Raw genomic sequence first — 7865 nt, forward strand, 5'->3', positions numbered from 1 at the left:
CCTCTTCCTCTGTGACTCTTGAGATACATTATGCATTCCCACTGCAGGAGGAGAGCGTCGTACCTATATTGTACACGCACAGTGCTGTTTCATTATTCTACGCCTTCTTGGACAGTTGTAGGTATATCTGGCCGACGGTTCACACAATAGAAGAGATGGTAGGGAAATTTATGCATGGAATATAATTGTTAGTGGGGGCAGTGGAGCAGCATCATCCAATCTAGCAGCCACAAATAGCAACCTCTCAGCAAACATTTCATTACTGCTGACAAGTGTACGGTGGATTGTAATTGGAGATATCCCCTCATCTAAAAGCCCTCCTTACTTCACCGATTGCCTTCTCTAATACTCATCTTTTTTTCATCATAAACTTCTTCGTGGGGTGCTTTGTGTCCCCCGATGATATCTTGCAATTGTTAATTTAAATTCAAATTTTGGTCTCTGAAGTTAATTAGTTGCATAAGCCAATGGCTACATAGGCCAGATTTGGAGATTGGATCTTTTGACTATGTGGCACTCAGCTGATGTGAGATACAAGGAGGCTTGCTTTTTGTTTTGTATTCTGCTGCCCCACACGCTGTATTATTCTTGGCTAATGCCTTCTTCAGAGGCAACGAGAGGCTGTGCAGACATCACATACATGAAGTGTGATATTACTTCCATTTTGTAACAGCATCGGCGCAGAGGAGTTTGTTGTTTTACAGGTGATGGCAGATGGATCGAGTGAAGGCGGGGTGGAGGGGGTTGTTGGACTCATCTGAGTTTTATATTGATATCGCTCTGTTTTGCTTGAAGACATGAACAGGCCTGAGGTCTCACCCAGATGGCTGTGAAATGACAGACGATCAGTGCAGCGGGACTCGTGCATGACTTCGCGCGTTGGTCTGGTACTTCCTGGTTGTAAAGGAACACCTTCTTGACTGAATCCTATGAACTTCTTCTGGATTCCTGCAGGCCCCACTATAAAGCTCCCACTAACTTTATACAACAATGGGAAGTTATTGAACACTTATCAGTGGGAAGAGCTTGTGGAGTTTACAGTGGAACAATAAAACTGCCGTTCATACCATACTGAGAAATCATTCATAATCAGTAGTGCAATGTGGGCGGTAATGGATCCTTAAAGATGGACCTAAGCAAAGGTGATCCAAGAGAAGAGAGAATAAAATAATGCACAATAGGATGACTACAGGTACACCATTATGCACTACAGACACCACGTGACATTACCTGGAGTACTACAGTGGTTTTAGCTTTATCTCAAGGATTCAGCACATTTAAAGCAGGGATCCAGGATTTCCATACTAACCCCCCGACCGTGCAGCCGCAGCAACAGACAACAGCGACCGTACATGCTACGTCCACCGTACCAGCGCGTGCTTCGCCCTCGGTGTCCTGCAGATGGCACACGCACCATTCCCGACGACGGTCTGCAGATCTGATCTGAGAGCGGCTCAGACAAAGAAAACACCGCGGGGCGCGACGGCTTTGACATTTCAAACCAGTGGGACTCGCTTGTCTGGAACTGGATCTGTTTTGTTTATTGTGGATATTCGTCAAATTAAAAACATGTAATTATTACTAATGCTATTGTTACTCTTCTTATTCAACTCTAATTATTGATATTATTATTATTATTATTATTATTATTATTATTTCACTAGTAGAACGGACATAACACACACACTCCAATCTGAATGGAGAGGCAGAAAAGTGCTACTTTTTACTACTTAGCTCGTGAGAAGAGTCTGTTGTTCACTGTTGTTGAAGGTTCCTCGTGGCATTTTTCTTTGATGTGAAAAGTGTCTCACGCAAGCGCGCGCGCCCTCTCTCCGCCCCTCACGCGCACGGTACAGATCCATATGTACATATCTCGTTGGACCGATCTCCGGGCGGTGGCGGGAAATCTTCACTAAGGACAGAATAAACAACGCAAGGCAGCAGCACGTCAATTAAATTAAATGTGGTGGGGGACGGAGGAGGAGGAGGAGGAGGAGGGGGGAGGGGGGGGGGGTCTAAATGAACAAAAATGTCAAATACACATATTAAAACTTAAATGAAATAGCCGCGAGGATGCAGGCAGAGGAGGAGATTAAAACTCAAAGGGATACCGAGTCTCTGTGCCCCGAGGTGGCGATACTGTAAGAGATGCAAACAGTAAGAGAGAGCACCATCCACTGTAATAATTCCAGCTTAAACTACAAAGACAAAGAGTGGAAAGGGAGATTTGTGTCTCGTAACAAATAACAGAATAGCTGTGGTTCATTATGCTGTTGCCATAGAGAGTCCAATATTAAACCGCGGAAATACAGTAAATGCTAACCCTAACAGTCACATTACAGCGTCACTCCAGAGGACAGATGTGTGGACTATCGCATCCCTTTGCACTTTCATTGCGGCATTAAGCCTGCTGGGTTTCGTCTGAAATAGTAGACATGGGGACGAATGGCATTCCCCATGTTTTCCCATACTGCTCGCCGCAAAAGGATATCAATTAGGCAAAGGTGTCAGTTACAATGGCGCTTCTGAGATTTGCCGCTCCTTCTTTATATTGTGCTTACATCATTAGAAAAAGAACTATTTTCACATGCACAGCTAATCGCCTGCGAGAGAAAGAGTGGGTGGTGACATCAAATTGAACCATGGAAATGGAACAGGAATTAGATGCACTTAGCCATCACATGTTAATGGCAGCAATCAACAGCCAATTACCCAGCGTACTTGAGTACCTTGACAAGTGCAGGTGTACCCTACAACTAACACAGGCCTCTTTCATGCATTTCCATAAATTCGACAGTAAACTCCGTCTCTGATTGAGCATGCATGTTTCATTGAGGTTGCAATTAAGCAGTATTGTTAGGGAGGTGTCAAGTGTGGATCGTAAGGGAAACTAAATCCCTTGAGGGCAACAACAACATGTATTTTACCTGGATGCATGTAAATCAATGAAGTTATATTAAAATGACCTTTGTTGTTACTGCCTAGAGAAACGTTCATATTGCTTATACATGTTTGCTGGTTTGAACTTTTATAAATCAATGTTCAGAAATGTGTTGGCAGGCAGCCTTTTTTTTGTACCACTGGACAGTGCAATGGTGTCACTGCCTGGCACAGATCTCATTGTGAACACGATCTAGGCTGAAGATCTGCTGCTGATGCTGATGATCTCTGTCACTGGGGTGGATTTCAGGGCTCAGCTCTGACTGCTGCCCTGACAACTCTAGGAAAACACACACACACACACACACACACACACACACACAAACAAACACATGCATTAGATGAACACATCAGCCCCGCACACACTGTGAGGCCAGCATCCCGGTATGACCCGCTTTGATTATTCTGTCCTTAAGCAACAGGTGACGGGCTTCCCCGGATGTCATCTGTGTCGTTGGCCTCTGTTCAGAGACAGCATTCAGGACCCAGGGAGAGCTGGCTGGCAACATGCCCGATCTACAAGTGAGCTGTCCTATCATTGACATCAAGTAAGCCGAAGATGTCATGTCTTCATCTTGTGAGAGTTCAATCCCCCTTTCAGGATGGATCAAGCTCTCTGTCGCTGGAGAGAGGCTGTGCAGATAAGTGTAGCGGGTCATGCAGCACTTCCTCCTGGGAATGTCTGGAAAATAACCCTTGGGATACACGCATGCTTAATAAAGGCTGCTTTATTGGTGATCATGAAGCAAGAAATTGCACCAATGTATGTGTGCACTCTGTGTCCTACAACACTAGATTTGAAATCTACGAATATATGCCCTCATCGAGAGTTGAAGTGTCTGTTGTTGCACAGGTGTTGGCTGCTTTTTCAGCGTGTCCAGGCACAAAAATGTGTGTGTGTGTGTGTGTGTGTGTACGAGCCCTGCATGGCCTGGTGTTCAGGCTACAGTCCATCTGGTGGACAGCACTCTAAGCTGCAGCAGTGGCGAGCTCTGTTCTCTGCAGCTGGTAGACAGACTCCACACTGGAAAGGTTAGATATAGGAAAAAGATGTAAAAGGGAATGCGTGGAGGCTTATCAATAATCTGATTTTAAAAATGTAAATACTGAAACCAGTTTTTCGAAATAAAAACAATATTGATATTGATTAGAAACTCTTTGTTGTGGTTGTAAAAATAACATTATTCAAATGAAAATATGTGAATTGAATTCGGTTCTGTTAAGATGTTTTCATTATTGTTGGTCAATAGCCTAACAGACAGTCAATGACTAATAGCACAGTCTTCACATGAAGGCAACATATTTTATAATATTCAATACAGTACAATATGACCATTGACAGTACATTAGCTTTTAAGAATGACCTGTTCTTTCCCTCCTCTTTCTCTCTCTTTTGTTTGCCCTCGAGCTACTTGACTTGTTCTACTTGACTCCTGAACCATTTTAATATCAGGCTGCCACGGGTTTCCTTCCTGTAAGCCAGCGTCTTCATATTTCTGTTTCTGCCCTCCCAGAACGAGAGATAAAAACTGGAGTCCTGGAGTACATGCTGTTGGTATACTCTACCAGTGTATACTAATAGAGTTAGTGACCCTGTTAATGGCCCTTTTAAACACCAGGGAGAGTGTGCAAGGAGCGCAAATGTTGAGAAAATATTTTGGACTACTTTGACTATGATATTTGTGTAAATATAATTGTGTCCTCCTGCTGCTTATGACAAAATGCAGAAAATGTTGATTTCCTAAATGAATAATTAATACATCCATCTTCCAGTCCAGAACGCTGTACCTAAGATTTTTTTCTTGATTGTTTTCTGCACATTGACTTCCAATCGCAAAATTGAATGCCATTGTGGTTTGACATTGTGCTATAACAATACATTTTTGAATTCATTTTATATGCACAATGTTAGAAAAAATCCCCAAAATCACTATAATCCAGCATGTCAGTTCAGTTTTGTTTAGTGCTAAATGCAACAGCTAGTTAACAGTTCATATTAATCACTTTTGAAATGACATCAATAAAGCAGCCCAACGGAAAAATGGCAATTAAGCATTTATTGGCCCAACGTGATCAGCGTTGTCAGAGGTCATGTGCAGACATCAATGGTGGCGTGTGCGTGTTTGCATGCACGTGCAGTTTGTGTGCTTGCGCATGTTAAATCTGGCTCCAACTTTGCCTTTATGACAAACAGCCTCTATAAAAGATGCAGCCTGTCTCACCGCAGCAAACCTCTTACGCTCCGTCTCTCTGTCACTGGCACTTCATTGCTTACTCACAGAGGAGTCCACAATGCTATATATTAATTAAGGGTTTCAGAAACAATAATGGTGACAATAAAGACAGTCCTCCCTCTTTGTCCTCCGCGTTCTGTCGTCAGACGACATTAGGAGGCATTTGAGAGGAGATAGGGGAGGAGGAGGAGGGGATGGAGAAGAGATAGAGCTCCTTCTCTCCGGAATGTAATCTCCCTGATGTTACATGGTGCAGCCTAAACTGATAAATTGCAGATTAAATGGCGGCCACACTCCACTTCACCCTGCAGCCTACACCACACCCCCTCAGTTCCACACATTTTTGCTATTCACTGCCTTCTTGGCCTGTCAATTCTGCCTAATCGTGAGAGGCACTAAAACACCAGGTCTTGACAGAGCCAGATCAAGAATGATGAACATCTCTCAATGGCAAAAGACTCGTGCTCCTAACTCTAGTAGAAGGCTCGCATCACTTATGCAGAAATCAGCGGCGTGCCAGCATCCAGGAATTATGCCTGCTGACAGGAGATGCATGAGGTACGCATTGTGCGGCTGGAGCAGCCTTGACAAGTTATAGTTAACTGCAGCAATGGCGACCCCGAACACAAAGGATACGGCGGCTTATTAATGGTGGAGCATCCATGTCAATAATCCCTGCTTTTGGGCTGTGTCCAGAGTCATGCATCTTGCCACTACAAGTGGCACACACACTTGGTTTCACAGCATATATATATATATATATATATATATACACACGCACACACACACACACATACACATACAGAGTACACATGTTCACAGTGTGTATTCTCTCTGGAGTTAAAGCTTTCTTTTTCTATAGAATGAATGGCACAGCAGCTGGAAAAAAAAGAAAGAAAGATGAATATAAATATCGATACATACACCTGTGTTAAATTATTTATCTGTTTTCTCAAAAGCCCTGCCAGGGGGGGAGGTGCCCTCCCAACCTAATCCATAAGCATGAATACAAAGAAATAAGTCATTAAATTCCTAACCGCATGTTGCTGATGTCGTCTATGGAAATATTTGTAATGTATATTCTAATTTTTCTGAATAAATTAGGCAGCGATGCATTTCCATGTAAATTTATTCAAGGCGAAAGGAAGAGGAGTGTGGGGGGTGCGGTAAGATCTGCCAGATTATGCATAATTGTAGTATTGTAGCCCTCATTTCTACATCTAGCTCCGCATTGCGTGGTCATTAAATTCTAAAATAATGGCAACCTCACAGCTTCTCTGTCCTAATTGCCCCTTCCATACAATTGCCTTCTCAAGACAATATGATGAAGTGTGCTGTAGGATGTGTTAATAAGATGGCATTTCTAACTGAGGAGGACAATGCTCTGGAGTTGTACTCTTCGTGTATACCAAGTGGAGTGACTTCACTCATTCACTGTCTTACTTATTTGCTCACCTTTTTTTTTTTTTTTTTTTTTTACTGTTTGATGTCTTTGAGGCAGCAAAGCACCGAGCTCACTGTAGCCCTGACATATCAGGAGGAAACTGGGATTTCAGCTTGTCTCCACTCATTTCAATATGCGGAGAAATCAAAGAGGGAAAAGGGCTCATTAATAAAAAGACGTGTCTCTAATCCACTCAGTGGATGGGAGGAAATTTTTTTAATGAAATGCAACACGTTACCTAATTGCGCGGGCTGCATCAGGAGCACAGTATACATTTCAAAGGAAAATATGCATGAATTTCAAATGTAGTATCTCTCAATTGAGACCAGATACGAGTGAGAGGAAGGGAAGGGGAGATCAATCTCTGTGATGATGTGTGAAAAGGGCAAGCTCCTCGCCCAGCATGTACTTTTCCTCATTACCTTTCATTTGGCAACCGAGCGTCTTCCACTTGATGCAAAATAAACAACTTGAATGCAGTGTGATGATATTCAGCCGTCTGTGGCCGCAGTGGAACCTGCATGTCCTCATCTGTGCATATTTGTAAACACACATTTCAGGCTGAGAGCTTTAGTTGCACTTGCATGATAGAAGGTTATTATAATGTGTTTAAAGTGTCCCCCAGTGGACATTTTGTCCACGCTGAGACTTGGTGGACTCATCACCAGCAGTTCTGTCTGTGCCGCAGCCTCTCTCTCACACACACACACACACACACACAGACACACACACACACACACACACACACACACACACACACCCCAGAGTGCTCTCCTCGTAGCCTAACCCACCTAAACATCCTCTCAGCTCACTCTGACGTTTAGCCATGCTTCATCTCTGCATCCTTAAAAGCAGAAATTAATGACAAGCACAAAGCTGCTCATTTATAATTGCTTCATTATACTGTTGTGTTCTCCTGACAATAATGGTGTTGCTGGTGTTTTTCTAATTATATGGCATTTTTTTTTTTGCTCGTTATCAAGGACTTCAGGTAATTGTGGAGAAAATAATGACTGCCTGCCTGCCTGCTTCCTCTGTCTCTCATGGATTGAACATCGCAAACAGTCTCAGTGCAGCCAAGAGCCTTATCAAGGAGGCTGCTGGGTTGCCTTTTAAAGCCGACTCCATTTACACCGCTAGTCATCAGTGGCACAGTGGCTCAAGCGTCTCTAATGAGCAACTTGTATTCAAGTGTTTAACTCAAGGTTTATGACAGATTACAATTAGCTTCTGTTTTTTTTTGTTTC

Source organism: Enoplosus armatus, chromosome 4, assembly GCF_043641665.1.
Source record: "Enoplosus armatus isolate fEnoArm2 chromosome 4, fEnoArm2.hap1, whole genome shotgun sequence".
In the NCBI taxonomy this organism is placed as follows: Eukaryota; Metazoa; Chordata; class Actinopteri; order Centrarchiformes; family Enoplosidae; genus Enoplosus; species Enoplosus armatus.